We start from the raw sequence: 18,409 nt of genomic DNA on the forward strand, positions 1-18,409 counted from the left end.
GTAGTTTTAGTAGAAAATCAACTCACTTGTATCCTAGACTATACTCTGCACAGTTCCAATTGTAAGTCTCCCAACCTCTCCAAGACAAAATTGCACAATTTTCCAATCTAGTCAACTAGGTGTGTTGCTTGTCGGTCCTCAAGTTGCTTTTGGTTTTAAAATGACATTTTATTTACATGAGTGTTTCTCTGTCTCTAGGTATCACAAGGTACAATGGCTTCCAAGAGAGCATGATCAAAAGACATAGTCAAAAGCAGTACTGGGGACGTGGTTGAACAGGGGTCAATGAGCTTACTTGTGTACACAGACACACAACTGTTCATCGAGAAGGATATCAAGATAGCCTGGAAATACATCAACACCATATTTTTAGGAAACTTTGAGGAGAATTTGGAGGATAGGCAGGTCTATGTGAACATCCATAAGTCAGGACTATACAAGGTTGCATGCAGGTTTCCCGTATTCCCTTGCATAGATGTGATCCATTGGATTGTCTCACACACTGATCCCGAGACAAGGGTACTGAGAAATGTCAGTGGACAAAGGCTTTCTTCCTTTAGGACGGAGGATTATTAGGAGATATATCATTTTCCATTCCCAGTGAGAAGGATGGATGCACCATTTGACACTCCCAACAACAACATGAACACAAGAGATATCTTGAAGAATCGGGTAAAGGAGCCAGCAAAGTTTAGGATGGCATCCAACCATATATACAAGACGAGGACACTTAGGAAGACATATCAGTTCTTGGTCATGTTTGCATGCCACTTGTATGGTCAAGGGAGTACATAGACCTTCTCGCAGAGTTGGGTTGCTATGTTGGATCGACTGGAAAGTGATGGAAAATTGTTCAACTAGTTTGACATGTTGGCTCTCTAGTTGGAAGTGCATATATCCAATGCTCGGAGTCCACCCAAGGATCAACAAGAGAATTTATTCATGTCTGCATACTTGCTCGATGCAATCTGTGCCCGTCAACAATTTCTTGGCATGGGTTGGGCATGGACACCTTCAGAAAGTTCTGTGAATGTATATTGCAAGTTGCTCTCAGATTGCAGCTACCGAGGAGTCATGGCTAGAATATGTGACCATTTCATTGCCCCTCTATACATGATGATCTTTGAACAAGATCCACCTTGCATGTCCCAGGAAGCAATGGAGGCATTGCTAAACATTGCAGATTGGTACGCCTCACCCGAGGGAACCTTCATCAGGATGTACAATGCGGAGAAAGATCTGCATGTGTTGCTGAGGTTCACCACAGACAAGTTGGTCATGCAGGTCACATACCACATATTAATAGGGTTGTGAGATGGACTGCATAGGAAGAAGAAGGCACCATGTCCCATGATTCCTGTGCAAATTGGGTTGTACGCGATCGATAGTTTGAAAGAGGCAGAAGCTGAAGTAGAGGACTTCAAGAAGTTTAAGTTTGACACCAGGAGTTTCAACCCGTACCACCCACATGGTTTATGTAGGGACCATTGTATGAGAGTGTACTATCCTTGGATCCACGGGGCATATCATTGGCTAGAGGAAGACCCATGGAGATATTGTTACAACTCCTCTAGGCTCAATGAACCGGTCAGCATTACAATGGAGTGGCTAGCAGCACTCAAGGTAGCAGCACCACAGGGAGCAATGACAAAAGGAATAACAAGCAAAAAACCTATGCAAGAAAAAGGAAAGAGGAAGATTGCTGAAGGCATAGAGATTGAGTAAAGCTACAAGTTTAAGGAAGACCCATTTGTGGAAAAGGTAGCTTTGGAGATAGACACGAAGAGGCATCAGCGGGGCAGGAGGATAACACAAAGAAAGAGAGAAAAGCGAAGGATGGAAGATATTGAGAGGATATTGCAGGAAGTCCAACAAAATCTCAGTGAAGAACAAGAGTTGTGCAGAAGAGAGAAGGAATCACAACATGAGAATGAACAAGAATAGGAATAGGAATAGGAGGAAGTTCAAGGAGTATAGACAACACAAACTGCACCAATACAAGTTGAAGACTCTCAACTAGAATCATATGAGGAATAAGGTAAGAAATCACAGGAACATGAACTTGCTCTACAAGATGAATAGATAGTAGAATAGATGGACATGAAGGTGGAGCATCCCAAACAGGATCAGGATACAGGCCTCATGCCAAAAGGAAATGCTGTCACTCCACAGGCTTTAGCAGCTCCAACAACAGAGCAAGCCCCAAGTGAACAAGGTGATACCATTCTCCTTGCGGACCATCCAAGAATAGAGATGTAAAACATAGCCTTTGATGAGTTGCAACACAGAGTTGTACAAGAACGTAGAGCACGTACCTCGGATGAGCATGCATCACCTATGCACTTGGAGGAATGGGTGATTATGTCAGATGTATGGAGACATCCAGCTGCCTTCGCTGATGCTACAAGGACATATGCCGAAGCCACGTGCTCAAGTGTTAGGTTATTGATAGCAGAAAATGAGTGCATGGCTAAGTGTTGGCATTATGACACAGGTTTGGCGCTATGACACAATTGTTGTCCTTGATGGCAACTCACTCAAATGACATATCACAGTTTAGGCTCTCAAAATGAAGGAAAAAGAGATATACGCAGGTTCCTCTTAACTAAGTTGCGTATACACGCGGGATTGATGATACAAAGTTGCGTATGCGTATGCATGCACTTTCATGCACAAAAAAGCATGTACATGTGGGAAAATTTATTTTAGTCCATGGTATTTGGTCCTTGGTATTAGGACCTATGGTTTTGGACCATGGTATCTCGTCCAAAGTATTGAACCCAGGTATTGCGCCCCAAGTATTGGTTCTAAGTGGTTTTGGACCATGGTATTGAGTAAGGCCTAAGACTGTAAAAGGGGAAGCAGATCATTAGGCAAAGGCATTCACTCAAGCATTGAATATCTGATGAAGAGCAAGATCTAGAATACTGGTCATTGGGTAATGGTGCATAGCTGGATCTGAATCAAGGAGGAACTTGAGCGCTAGAAGAAGGATAAGTTCTATTGATGGGTCAAGATCTTAAGGCTTGAATAGTAGTATCTTTGTGTGATTTTGATCTGTTATATTTGGTGCATGACTTGATCTATAAATCTAATAATCTGGGTATAACTGATGTCTAAATAAGTGAAAAGGGTAAATTATATTTTATAGATATGTACACAGGTTCGGCACAGCAGAGGCACATATACATGCTGGTTCATTAATTCAAAACAGCGTATATGCAGGTTGGCCTTAATACATCAGCGTATGCATGCAGGTTCTGCATATTGAAGTAGCGTACGTCTCATGAAATATGTTTTAGATACTTTTGTTTATTATTGCAGTGTTCTAGGTTCAGGATTGGTTCTGGTTATTGTTACTGTATTCTGGTTACATCTTTCTGAGAAGTGATTGGTTGATTCAGTATTGGTTTGTACAAAGGAGATTGGTTGATGCAGATATACTTGATGTTTGATTGATGTTATTCATGGATCCAGTCTAAAAATTTATGAAACGTGGTCCCTGGAAGAAAAGAGAAGGTTGTAGCCTTCTGTAGGTCAGCACCTATGTACTAGTACCTTAGCTAGTACAAGAGCTAAGGGGGTTGTAGCTCCCTTCCAGGAGAAGCTGGAGAACGAGAGAAGGTTGTAGCCTTCTGCAGGTAGTAGCCTACATACTGGTATAAGACTGCACCAGTACAGAAACATTGTAAAAAGAAGTTTCTAATTAAAAGAAGATAGAGACGAATTGCAGTAGGTGGTTTTCACCCACATTGGGTTTCCACCTTATATCTTGTGTTCTTATGTGTGACTACTTGTTCTGTTTTACTGTTCCTAGTTACTGTTTATATGGTTTGATGCACAAATTAATGATCAACATCTGAAGAATAATTTAAATTACAAGTCTGCTGGTTATATGTTGGTTTCCTTAACTGCAGTTGCGTACATATGCGGTTTTGACTAACTGAAGTAGCGTATACAAATATGATTGTGAAATGAAAAATAATTGACCTGATAATACTGATTCACCCTCCCCTTTTAGTATTACTTCCAACAATTGATATTAGAGCAGGTCCTTCAGAAGAAGCTTGATCACTTGAAGGAAGATCTATTGTCATGAGCAACTACGAAAAGGAGGCATCTATCAGGGCACCAATCTTTGATGGAAGCAACTTCGTCTATTGGAAGGTAAGAATCACAACGTATCTTCAATATCTTGGTACAAAAGTTTGGGATATCGTGGAAACAGGATACACATTTCCATCAGCAACTCCTACAGATACGGCTGGTAAGAAGCAGTATGAAACAAATGCAAAGGCTGTCAATACTCTATTAGGGAGTTTATCTCAATCAGAATTCGTCAAGGTTATGCAGCTCAATATGGGACAAGATCGTTCTGAGCTATGAAGGAGACGATCAGGTAAAACGTGCAAAACTACAAACTCTCAGAATTCAATATGAAAATCTCAGAATGCACAATGATGAAAGTGTGGCTAATTATTTCTTACGTATAGATGAGATTGTTAATCGTATGAAAAACTTGGGTGAAGAGATAAAAGAAGTTACTTTGGTTGAAAAGGTTCTAAGATCTTTGTCTTCTAAGTTTGAATCAAAAGTTTCTGCCATAGAAGAAAAGCAGAATCTACAGAGCATTACCATGTCACAGTTGCACGGAATCCTAACTGCTTTTGAAATGAGAAAAGGGGGACCATCAAACATGAGAGAATCTACATTCAAAGCCTCAGGAAAAGGAGAATACAATGAGTCAGGACATATTTTAGAAGAAGAGCAAGAATCAAACTTTGTCAAGAGCCTTCAATGAGGTTCTGGAAGATTCAGAGGTAAGCTAACTTTTAAATGCTTTGCTTGTGGAAGAGTCAGTCACTATGCAGCCAAGTGTTCTCATAAAGATAAGCTTGACAAAGGTAAGGAACCAGTTAGGTGGAATAGAAAACAAAATGTAAGTAAGAAGAGCTATTATACACATGAAGACAATGATGGATTTTCAAATAGTGATGAAGATGAACAATGTAATGATTATAGACTTTTGATGGCTTTTGAAGATGATGATTTCTTGGATGCTATAGATGAAGAAGGGCTTTATGAAGAAATTTCTAAACTTAAAATTTGTTTAGAAGAAAAGAATATGAATATAGATACTCTGACATTTCAACTTGCTGAAAGGGATAAACACAATGAAAAGTTAGAATGTGAAATTGTGGGACTTAGAAAAGACATTGAGAAAACAAAAACTCTTAATCTTAGATTTGCTAAAGGATCTGAAACTTTAGATGAGATTATCAAAGTGCAGTGTTCTCCTCTAATCAAGATAGGTCTTGGATATACTGAAGAAGCATCTCAAGCACAGAAGCCATCCACCTCCAAAAGTTATCTTGATGCAGCAAGGAGAAGTGAACAGGTTGAAAATCGAAAAAAAAGGCATAATGCAGATCACCAGGTAAATCAGGGACAATTTACTTCAAGAATCAACAAAGATCACCAAGTAAATCGGGGGAAATATACTTCAAGGATGAACAAAAGCTACAACCAACCGCAGGTAAATCATTCTCAATTTGCCTCAAGAATGGATGTCATTGGAAACTACAATCATTTGGTTGGTAGGTTTGATAATCATAGGAATTTCTTCAATGGCCAATGTTTCTCTTGTCATAACTTTGGACACAAATCTGCTCAATGTGTTGCCTACAAGACCATCATGACTAGAGAAGCTCAAAAACAAAGGAGTATGACTGGGATCATGAAAAGGACCTACAATAACTTTTTTGCTCTTGAAAATGAAATAGAATTTTCTATTTGTAACAACTTCAGTCATGAAGATTCTGAATGCAGGAGTAGGTTTTGGCAAACAACTCAGAAGGAGCAAGCTTCATTGAGTCCCAAAACATGGAGAAAGAAAGAACCGCAACCAGAAAGATGTGGTATAGCCTTATATGCGGAAGGGCAGGAAAATCAGTGGTACATCGATAGTGGATGCTTGAAACATATGACAGGTGATAAAGAAAAACTTCAGTCATATAGTGCCTTAGAAAAAGAAAGGAAGGTCTCATTTGGAAATGACACCCCTGCACTCATAAAAGGTAAAGGTTCTGTTCTTTTGAAAGAAAAGGTCAAAGATGGAAATGTTATGTATGTTGATGGCTTAAAGCATAATCTATTGAGTGTTAGTCAAATGTGTGATCAAGGAAATGAGGTAATATTTCGATCAAATGGATGTATTGTTCATGAGCTTGATATAGGAGAAACAGTGATCAAAGGCATAAGAATTACAAATAACTTATACATACTCAAGGGAGGACAACAATAATGCTATCTAAGCAAGAATGATGAACAATGGCTATGGCACAGAAGGTTGGGGCATCTAATCTTCTCCCAGATAAGGAAAGCATGCAAATATCAGGTGGTTCGTGATCTCCCTGACATCAGAATTCCAGACAATACAATATGCAAATCATGTCAGTTTGGTAAGCAAACTAGAACTAATTTCCCTGAGAAGGAAGGATCAGCTAGTAGGCCACTTGAACTTGTCCATACTGATTTATGTGGTCCATCAAGGAAAAAGTCACCTCGTGGGGAGGAGTACTTTATATTGTTCATTGACGACTTTTCTAGGATGTGTTGGATAGGACTTCTGAAGCATAAAGATGAAGCCTTCGAAAATTTCAAAGCTTTCAAAGCCTTGGTTGAAAATGAATCAGATCGCAGAATCAAATGCCTCAGGTTTGATCGAGGAGGGGAATTTACCTCGGATGAATTTTTTAGTTTTTGTGAAGAACATGGAATAAGAAGAGAATTCTCTACTACAAGGACTCCTCAGCAAAATGGAGTAGTGGAAAGGATAAACAGAACGGTTCAACAAATGGCTCGTGCTATGCTTGATGAGTCTAGAAATCCTGCAACTTTCTGGGGTGAAGCTGCATTTGTTGTCGTTACCATTCTCAACAAAACAAATGTTCGGGTGAACAACACTCAAACTCCTCATGAACTGTGGTATGGTAAGACTCCTACGGTCAAATACTTCAAAATCTTTGGAAGCAAATGTTACATCAAAAGGACTGATGAAAACCTTGGCAAGTTTGAACCTAGAGCAGATGAAGGCATTCTTCTTGGTTACTCTTCCCGAAGTAAAGGATATAAGTGTTACAATAAAAGACTTGGAAAAATTGTTGAAAGTATTGATGTGGTGGTTGATGAAGCAGGAAACAATCCAAGGCAGGTAAAATCCAAAGATTTCGAAGATGATGAGGACTATCCTTCAACATCAAATCAGACTAATGATGAAGAAGAAACCTATGAGGCACCAGAAGAACAGATAAGGGTAGAAGAAAAGACTCCATCTAGGTACGTCCAAAAGAATCATCCAGAAACTCAAATTTTGGGGCAGAAAGAGGCAGGTGTTCAAACAAGAAGAACTATTTTAGAAGCTTCAAGCTATCTAGCATTGCTATCCTCCATTGAACCATGAAATGTAAGTGAAGCATGCAAATATGAATGCTGGGTCAAGGCCATGAATGAAGAACTTGAGTAGATTGAAAAGAATAACACTTGGGAGTTGGTTCCTAGACCAAATGACAAGAATGTCATAGGGACAAAATGGATATTCAAAAACAAGCTGAATGAAAATGGAGATGTTATTAGAAACAAGGCCAGACTTGTTTGTAAAGGGTATGCTCAACAAGAAGGTATAGACTTTGAAGAAACTTTTGCACCAGTTGCCAAACTTGAAGCAATAAGAATGTTTCTTGCTCTTTCTAGCTTTTAGAAGTTCAACGTATATCAAATGGATGTGAAATCTGCCTTTTTGAATGGAGACTTGAAAGAAGAAGTGTATATTGAGCAACTAGATGGGTTTATCCTCGGAAATGATCCAAAACTTGTATGCAGACTCAAAAAGGCTTTCTATGGCCTTAAACAGGCTCCAAGGGCTTGGTATTATCGTTTGGATAAGTACCTCCATCAACAAGGTTTTACAAAAGGATCAACAGATAGCAATCTATATATAAAAATTGACAATCATAAGTTGCTAATACTTGTTGTGTATGTTGATGATATCATCTTTGGTAGAAATGAAGAAGACATGAGACAAAACTTTGCCTTGGTGATGCAAAAAGAATTTGAAATGTCCCTACTTGGGGAGCTCACATATTTTCTTGGTTTACAAGTCCAACAAAACAAAGACGATATTTTTCTATCACAAACCAAGTACCTCAAGCAGATCTTGAAGAAATATGGGATGGAGGATTCAAAACCAGTATGTACCCCTATGGTAACAGGATGCAACCTCAGTGCAAATGATGAATTAGAAGCAGTACATCAACCAACCTAGAGATCCATGATTGGTAGTCTTCTCTATCTAGCAGGTACTCGACTAGACATCATGCATGAAATGGGAATAGTTGGAAGATTTCAGGAAAATCCAAAGGAAACTCATCTTCAGGCAGTTAAGAGAATTTTCAAGTATCTTCAAGGAACTCAAAACTATGGCTTATGGTATCCTAGAGATACAGATCTCACACTTCATGCATATACAGATGCAGATTGGGCAGGAAGCGTGGATGACAGAAAAAGCACTAGTGGTGGTGCATTCTTTATGGGTTCTAGATTAGTATCTTGGTTCAGTAAGAAACAAAGTTCAATTGCATTATCTACAGTTGAAGCAGAATATGTGGCTGCTGCATCTTGCTGCACACAACTCCTTTGGATGATGCAAACATTGCAAGACATTCAAATCACTTGTACTCCACCTATCTCCATTTTTTGTGATAATACAAGTGCAATCAGTATTTCAAAGAATCCAGTCATGCATTCAAAGACCAAGCACATACCTATCAAATATCATTTTCTCCGGGAACAAGTGCTTGAACAAAAGGTCAAATTGGAGTATGTCCCCTCCAAAGAACAAGTTGCTGATATACTCACCAAACCACTGCCCAGGGAGACATTTGAATACCTCAGACAGAAGCTGGGAGTAGTTGATGCATCATCTTGTTGTTGAAATTATCTGTTTAAGAGAAAAGTGGTTGTACGCGAGTTTCTATGGATACAGTCGTGTATATGTTGGTTTGAAGAAAAACAGTGGGGCCAGACTCAGGATGAAAAGAGTCTGATATGGGTCTGACAGAGACCATCTGGCACAGGTTCAGGGGGAGCATATACTTCTAATAATGCATTGTTGGCATTATCTTAGAAGATCTTGGTTCAATTTCACAGCTGTTTTTGTTTCAGGTGGAACAGGTGCAGAGGGAGATCATGGTTGTCGGTCTGAATGATGATTGACAAATGCTGCTAGTTGCTGATGACTATCATAGTCTTGTCTTAGATATTTAGTCTCTATGTCATGTATTTCTTTTATTATCAAGGTCATGTAACGACCTATGTTGGTTTCCCCACTATGCCTGGGATGGATGATGTAATATTCTTGTTTTATCATGTGTAAACTTTTGGTGTATCCCCACTTGGTTGGGTGGATGACTCAATATTGGTGTATCCCCACTTGGTTGGGAGATGGATGTATGTATAGAGTCTTTGGTGATAGGAAGGTCATTTATGATGTATAAAGTCATGTTTCTTCTTGTAGAACATCTTTTTGTAGACCTTGCCTACAGTCAGGGGGAGCATGGACAACATAGCAGAGCGGAGAATTCAACATGTACTCAGGGGGAGCATAACCCTTTGCCCTTGATGAAAAAGGGGGAGAATGACTTTGAGTGACTTGGGGTTGCCATCAAGTCCAAAGGGGGAGATTGTTGGCATTATGACACAGGTGTTGTCCTTGATGGCAACTCACTCAAATGACAAATCACAGTTCAGGCTCTCAAAATGAAGGAAAAAGAGATATACGTAGGTTCCTCTTAACCAAGTCGCGTATACATGCGGGATTGATGATACAAAGTCACGTATGCATATGCACGAACTTTCATGCATGGAAAAGCGCGTACATGTGGGAAAATTTATTTTAGTCCATGGTATTTGGACCTATGGTTTTGGACCATGGTATCTCGTCCAAAGTAATGAACCTAGGTATTGCACCCCAAGTATTGGTTCTAAGTGGTTTTGGACCATGGTATTGAGTAAGGCCTAAGACTATAAAAGGGGAAGGAGATCATTAGGCAAAGGCATTCACTCAAGCATTGAATATCTGATGAAGAGCAAGATCTAGAATACTGGTCAATGGGTAATGGTGCATAGCTGGATCTGAATCAAGGAGGAACTTGAGCACTAGAAGAAGGATAGGTTCTATTGATGGGTCAAGATCTTAAGGCTTGAATAGTAGTATCTTTGTGTGATTTTGATATGTTATATTTGGCGCATGACTTGATCTATAAATCTAATAATCTGGGTATAACTGATGTCTGAATAAGTGAAAAGGGTGAATTATCTTTTATATATCTGTACGCAGGTTCAACACAACAGAGGCGTGTATACACATTGGTTCGTTAATTCAAAACAATGTATACATAGGTTGGCCTTAATACATCAGCGTATGCATGCAAGTTTGCATATTGAAGTAGCGTACATCTCATGAAATATGTTTTAGCTACTTCTGTTTATTGTTGCAGTGTTCTGGGTTCAAGATTGGTTCTGGTTATTGTTACTGTATTCTGGTTATAGCTTTCTGAGAAGTGATTAGTTGATTTAGTATTGGTTTGTACAAAGGAGATTGGTTGATGTAGATATACTTGATGTTTGATTGATGTAATTCATGGATCCAGTCTAAAAATTTATGAAACGTGGTCCGTGGAAGAAAAGAGAAGGTTGTAGCCTTCTGTAGGTCAGCACCTACGTACTAGTACCTCATCTAGTACAAGAGCTAAGGGGGTTGTAACTCCCTTCCAGGAGAAGCTGGAGAATGAGAGAAGGTTGTAGCCTTTTGCAGGTAGCAGCCTGCATACTAGTATAAGATTGCACCAGTACAGAAACATTGTAAAAAGAAGTTTCTAATTAAAAGAAGATAGAGACGAATTGCAGCAGGTGGTTTTCACCCACATTGGGTTTCCACCTTATATCTTGTGTTCTTATGTGTGACTACTTGTTCTGTTTTACTGTTCCTGGTTACTGTTTATATGGTTTGATGCACAGATTAATGATCAACATCTGAAGAATAATTTAAATTACAAGTCTACTGGTTATACGCTAGTTTCCTTAACTGCAGTTGCGTACATACGCGGTTTTTACTAACTGAAGTAGCGTATACAAATCTGATTGTGAAATGAAAAATAATTGACCTGATAATACTGATTCACCCCCCTTCTCAGTATTATTTCCAACACTAAGGAGTTGCAAGGAACCAAGAAGAGAGAGGAACAATCAACAAGATCCACTAGATCAGAGATGAAGATGGCCATACTTGCTGAAGTAGCGGCTCTTGAGACAGTCATGCAGAGACTGTATGATAGGTTTGTCACCGTGCACAAGGGAGTTGTCCACCTACATGGTTGATGACTTGAGGGGGCTTGACCTAGGTTCAACATTAGTTAGCAAAACAAATCCCTACACTACTGGCCCTTTCGGCATCAGCCAGCGGAGCGTGGACTGACGTCTCACTCGAAGTAGTATGGGGGGATGCTGGAACCAAGTTTCCACACCCAGACATGGTTGTGATGTCAGTTTATCCTGGTGATACCTGCATTCATGCAGGCTGCTTAGCCCTTTTTCCACCCTTCAGTACCTTTGCGAAAGGGTACAATTGGCTTTCGTGCAGCCCTAACCTGCAGCTCAGGGACTTTCGTGCTGCTAGGGCAGCGAACTGCGATATCTCCCAAACTAGGCTAAGTGTCTTACTTATCTTATTAACTGATCTTAGTTAGCTTTGCGTAAATAGATGTTCTTACTTGTGTTCACTTAACCAACACATTTACATACATTCGCGCATCATATAAGCATTATAAGTGAAATTCATACCCAACATAACAAGATGCATAACCAGGAAATAAAGATGCAGAAATTGTAGAATGCTTCTCTTTATTGATAATTCTGAACAATTACAGACTCGACCCACCCTGCGCACTCAGCTGCAGGGGTCCACGCACTCAGCTGTGGGTTTCTACCCTAGGCCTTTGTGGGCTCAGTTGCAGGGCTTCTACCTACGCTACGTGTTGAAAATAGCAACAAGAATTGCTAAAAATAGAATCCAGAATATTCCAATTTTAATTTGTCCTTGAATTAAAATTGTGATCTAAAATTCAAATTTAGTCCCTGTTAAAATTGGCAACCAGGGAAAAACTTCATGTGGGTCATCTTATTCATGGCTAATAATATTTTTATTAGATTCCTCTCGTCGAGAGGTGTAGGATTGATATAAAGATCATCCAATTCCGATAAGTATTCATGGAGATATGAATTTATTTTGATTATGGAATGATTATCAAGCCGACCTACAACTCATGTAGGCTCAGAAGCCCAACAGTCGCATCTATTCACCCACCAACGTAGTGTATAAATATAAGAGGACTTTTCCTCATTTGGACTCACTCATCTCATCACATCTCTCTCTCTCTCTCTACTGCGCATATATGAGTCTCTTCTCTACTGCGCTGAAATGGGTCTCTCTCTCTCTCACATGTGAAGTCGGAAGCTGTTGAATTTGAAGCTGCAACTGCAGAAGTAAAGATTGACTTGCGTGGCCTAGAAGATCTCCTCTTTGGAACTGCGCTGTAGGTTCATCTAAACCTCCTTTGAAAGCCGCAACTTTTGGTGGTGGAATGAAGTCAATCTGACGAACGGTTTGCAAGATATCGACTGCCCTAGTTTGAAGCCGGAAACTGCTGAAACTGAAGCTGCAACTGTAGAAGTAAAGATTGACTTGCGTGGCCTAGAAGATCTCCTCATCTGAACTGCGCTGTAGGTTCATATGAACCTCCTCTGGAAGCCAAAACTTTTGGTGGTGGAATGAAGTCAATCCAACTGTCGGTTTGTGAGATATGGTCTGCCCTAGCTTGATAATGAAGCCGCTAATGCTGATGCCACTGATCTAGGGTTTGCTACTGCTGATATGAATCAAATTTATTGTACTATTTCTCTCTGTTGAATTATTGAAGATAAAAGAATATTTGATCAAAGGGTTTCCCCACACATTGTGGGGTTTGTCCCTGGCTAGCCGCCACATCTTGTGTCTCTTGTCTTGGCTTGTTTTCTGTCGATCGTTTAATGTTCTATCTGCACTTTACTTTATGTACATGTGATTGCTAATCGGTGGAATATAATAAGAAAAAGAAGTAAACTGTTATAAGCATAGAACATACCATAACTTAACATGGTATCGGAGCTGAGGTGAAGACAAAGCCCGAGCAAGAGCAAGAGAAATCATTGAAGAGAAGATTGGCAAGGCTATCCTAAAAGAACTATGGGGTCCTCAACACTCTTTCCTACCAAAGACAAGCTCCGTGAGAAAGCTGACTATCACAGATGAAAGATGTCTATCGATCTAACCCTTGAAGATCAAGGAGTGCTGGACCATGTAAGAGGTAATATTGTTGAGCCTTCATCAAATGCATCTGCTGCTGCCTGAAACAAATGGAAAAATGGAGAAGTCAAAACAAACAAGATCATCCGGGACTCTATCGAAAAGCGCTTGGTGGCCTACATCTCTGATCTAGACATCTCCAAGGAAATCTACGACAGACTGGTGAGTTTATTTAAAGTTAATGATGCAAGTCAAGTTTTGTTTCTTAGAAATAAGCTGAGGGAAATCAAGAAGGGTAAAGATGAAAGTATGCAAGCATACTTCTTAAGAATCACCGAGATCAAGAATGATCTCCTATCTATTGGGGAAACTATTACTAACAGAGAAATGGCACTCACAACTCTTGAAGGATTACCATCTGAATGGTATGTGTTCAGGACTACTCTTCTGAACTATAATGTAATTCCTGGTTTCGAGGAATTAATGGCTAGATGCATTCAAGAAGAAACAAGGGAAGAAGTGTAAGAAATGCCCATGCCTAAAGGTCCTCCTGCTGCCTTTTCTTTTCATGCAAAGAAAAGAAATAATTCGGGGACTAAATCAAAAGGAAAGGCTGGACCTAAGGCTAGAAGAAAATGACGATGTTACATTTGCGATAAAGCAAGTCACTATGCAAGGGAGTGCCCTGATAGAAAGGACTCACTCTAGGACGATGATCAAAATCCCTCTGATGGCAATCAAAGGAATGAAAAATTCAACAGCAAAGGTAAGAGGAGAGCTGGGAATCAAGGAAGAGGACAAGCATTCAAGAAGGCCAGAAATTCTAGGATGTATTAAATGCACCTGACCTCAAAAGAACCTAGTGTCCATCTCAGGAACGAAAGACAAAGGCTACAAGGTAACCTTCAGTGATGGCAAGGTATGTATATGGAAAAATAATGTTAAAGATGCCTTTACTCTTGGGTTTAGTGTTGATTCATTATATCAGGTCGATGGAAGTCTGCTAGGTGTCATGTCTTATGACACATCTCTTCAGTCCGAACTTTGGCATTAGAGGTTTTCCCCCTTCATTATAAAGCTATACTCGGTGTAAGACAAATGGTGATAGGGATGCCCGAATTCTGAATAGAGAATGAAGGTGTATGTCCAGGATGTGCCGAAGGAAAGCTAAAAAGGGGACCATTCCCCTCAAGCCAAAGCAAGACCTCTGATATATTACAATTGGTTCACTTAGGCATACCTGAGGTTGGCATTAAGAGGGAGACTACTACACCACATACTCCTGAGCAGAATGGTGTGGTGGGAAGGAAGAACCGCACTATGATGGAAGATGTCTGGGCCATGCTACATGATCAAAGACTTCTGATGTTTCTATGGGCTGAAACTACAATCACCGTCGTATATGTACAAAATTGTTGCCCTCATCAAGCATTGGGTTCCAAGACTCCTAAAGAAAAGTTCACTGCAAGGTGAACAATCTTTCGACTTTGAGGAGCTCTCAAGAAGCCAACACCAGGGAACCGAAAGAAAAGGATGATGAATCAATGCCTGATGTAGAAGAACCCATGGATCTGATAGATTCTCATCCACATGAGCCTTCCTCTTCTAGGAAGAGGCCTTCATGGCTTAGGGGGATACTTGATGATGCTAAAGGACATGCTGCACCCTGAGGAACCTTCCGTCAAAGTAAGAAACTTAATAGGTATCAAGGATACCTGACCATCATGAGCATGATCATACAAAATGAGCCTTCGTCATTCTCAGATGCCGTCAAGCATCAAGTATGGAAGGATGCTATGACCGTAGAATATGAGTCTATTATGGAGAATGATGTCTGGGAAGTAGTTCCCAGACCCTGGACAAGACAATTGTTACTTCAAAATGGCTTTACAAGATAAAGCATGCAGCAGATGGAAGCACGGAAAAGTATAAGGCTTGTTTTGTTGCTCGAGGTTTCTCCCAAAAGGAAGGTATAGACTATGATGAGATATTTGCACATGTTGCCAGATATACGACCATCCGCTCGATCATAGCCCTTGCCGCTTCACAAGGATGGAACCTACATCAGATGGATGTCAAGACAACGTTCTTGCATGGCTCGATCAAAGAAGAGGTCTACGTGGAGCAACCCGAAGGATTTGAGATTTATGATCGAAAATCTCATGTATGCAGGTTGAGGAAAGCTCTCTATGGGCTGAAGCAAGCACCCCGAGCATGGTATGAGAGGATCGATAGCTACTTGATGAAGCTAGGATTCACTAGAAGTGAAGCCGATCCTAACCTTTACTTTAAGGTTGAAGATGACAAGCCTCTCATACTGTTATTGTATGTGGATGACCTCTTTCTATCAGGTGCAGACCCTCTCATTCACAAATGTAAGAGGGAGATGGCTTCTGAATTTGAAATGAAGGACCAAGGACTTGAAGTATGGCAGAAGCCAAGGGAAATTTTCCTATCTCAAGGGAAATATGTGGTAAAGATATTGGAAAGATTTGGTATGATGGACTGCAAGCTTGTGACTACCTCGAGGATCTTAACTTTTAGAAGTTATATGGTAGTGATGTCGGACCAGATTTGGGAAATGCCTCTGAGTTTCATAAACTCATTCGCATTGATGTTCTTGGTGAACCTCCGTCCGAACATATTTTTTACAGTTAGCATTGTGAGCTCATATTTGGTTGAGCCTCACTGGATTGATGCCTGGAATTTTCTGAGATGTCTTCAGGACACAATCTCTCATGGATTAAGATACACTGCCGGAGATGTGAGACTACTTGGATATACAGATGTTGATTGGACAGGCAGTGTGGTGGACCGTAAGAGCACTTCTGGGTGCTGTTTCACCTTGGGATCTGCTTCGATATCCTGGATAAGCAGGAAGCAGAAGTCGGTGGCTTTGAGCACCGCCGAAGCAGGATATATTGTTGCTAGCATAACCTCGTGTGAGGTAGTCTGGTGCGAAAGCTCTTCAGTGAGCTGTTTGGATTTACATTGGATACCACTGTGATTCTCTATAACAACCAGAGGTGGGATTCGATTATTGAGGAATCTCGTATTTGTCGATTGCTCGAGCAGATAGACATCATCTTGGATATGGTAAGTTGATGAGCAAGGAGGCTCCATCGCATTAAGATGATGTACAGGTTGATACACCTTGTCAAAGCCCCGAGGAAAGATCTAATCTGTGATTTTCCCAAACGACTTGGAGTCGGTAAGAAACCCTTGTACAAGGGTCCTGCATGTTGCATACATTGAGCTCTGGGAGCTCTAAGGGCTTGCGGTTATTACTGGAGCAACATACGACCACAGGGTGACTCACCCTCCCCTGGTGGTGCACACTGGAACAAGATGATTCGCTCTCTTGTGGGACAAGATGATTCGCTCTCTTGTGGAATAGGATGATTCGCTCTCCTGTGTAGCAGGATGATTAGTTCTCCTGTGAGGCCTGGATTGATGTGTTCTCCATGGCGATTGTAGCAAGATTGATGTGTTCTCCTGTGAGGCCTGGATTGATGTGTTCTCCATGGCGGCCTAGATTGATGTGTTCTCCATGGCAATTGTAGCAGGATTGATGTGTTCTCCATGGCGGCCTGGATTGATGTGTTCTCCATGGCAATTGTAGCAGGATTGATGTGTTCTCCTGTGAGGCCTGGATTGATGTGTTCTCCATGGCAATTGTAGCAGGATTGATGTGTTCTCCTGTGAGGACAGGATTGATTAGTTCTCCCGTCGAGGCATCCTACCCATGCAGTCTGGGACTCATGGGAAGTACCTCTCATCTAATCAATGAGCAGGGAAATGAAGTTAGGGACCATAGTAGTACCGATGGACGCATCGTTGTAACTACCATACTCCCTACGCTAGGATGACCTCCATTGATCTGAGATCAATGATACTGGTCTGGGACCAGTGGTAGGAGTTGTACCATACTATGATGCTGACTTCGGGTCGGTTGAGACTGGTCTGGGATCAGTGGTACATACTCTGAGACTGAGTTTGAGTCAGTGGAGGATGATATTGGTCTGGGACCATTGGAGTTGTACTCACTATGACGCTGACTTTGGGTTGGTTGAGACTGGTCTGGGACCAGTAGTACATACTCTGAGACTGACTTTGAGTTAGTATGATACATCCTCGATCATTTCTTCTTCTTCATAATTCGGACAAAAGTAGAGTAGAACAGAATAATGCAAGAGCAGAGTAGAACAGAACAAAACAGTACAGATTAGTGCAGGGTAGAACAAGACAAAGCAGAACAGACAAAATAGAGCAGAGCAGGGCAAGGGTCAGGCTGTACAAGGCAGTGCATTTGATGGATGAATAGTAACGACCGATAGACAGATTGCAGTTGAAGTTCTCCATGGTTGAGAGGGAGTGTTAAAATTGGAAACCAAGGCAAAACTTCATGTGGGTCATCTTATTCATGGCTAATAATATTTTTATTAGATTCCTCTCGTCGAGAGGTGTAGGATTGATATAAAGATCATCCAATTCCGATAAGTATTCATGGAGATATGAATTTATTTTGATTATGGAATTATTATCGAGCCAACCTACAACTCATGTAGGCTCAGAAGCCCAACAGTCACATCTATTCACCCACCAACGTTGTGTATAAATATAAGAGGACTTTTCCTCATTTGGACTCACTCATCTCATCACATCTCTCTCTCTCTCTACTGCGCAGATATGAGTTTCTTCTCTACTGCGCTGAAATGGGTCTCTCTCTCTCTCACACATGTGAAGCCGGAAGCTGTTGAATTTGAAGCTGCAACTGCAGAAGTAAAGATTGACTTGCGTGGCCTATAAGATCTCCTCTTTGGAACTTCGCTGTAGGTTCATCTGAACCTCCTTTGAAAGCCACAACTTTTGGTGGTGGAATGAAGTCAATCCGACGAACGGTTTGCAACATATCGACTGCCCTAGTTTGAAGCCGGAAACTGCTGAAACTGAAGCTGCAACTGCAGAAGTAAAGATTGACTTGCGTGGCCTAGAAGATCTCCTCATCTG

General features: G+C 40.8%; 1 pseudogene; it reads left to right on the plus strand.

Annotated features, from left to right (window-relative positions):
- Window positions 1–2,094: 2,094 nt before the first annotated feature.
- The window catches only part of LOC149153365 (DNA replication licensing factor MCM4-like), a 51,373-nt pseudogene continuing 35,058 nt past the window's right edge, over window positions 2,095–18,409 (plus strand).

The sequence above is a fragment of the Pinus tabuliformis genome, chromosome 9 (genome assembly GCF_031772625.1).
Source record: "Pinus tabuliformis cultivar Carrire ecotype Pingquan chromosome 9, CPIR1, whole genome shotgun sequence".
In the NCBI taxonomy this organism is placed as follows: Eukaryota; Viridiplantae; Streptophyta; class Pinopsida; order Pinales; family Pinaceae; genus Pinus; species Pinus tabuliformis.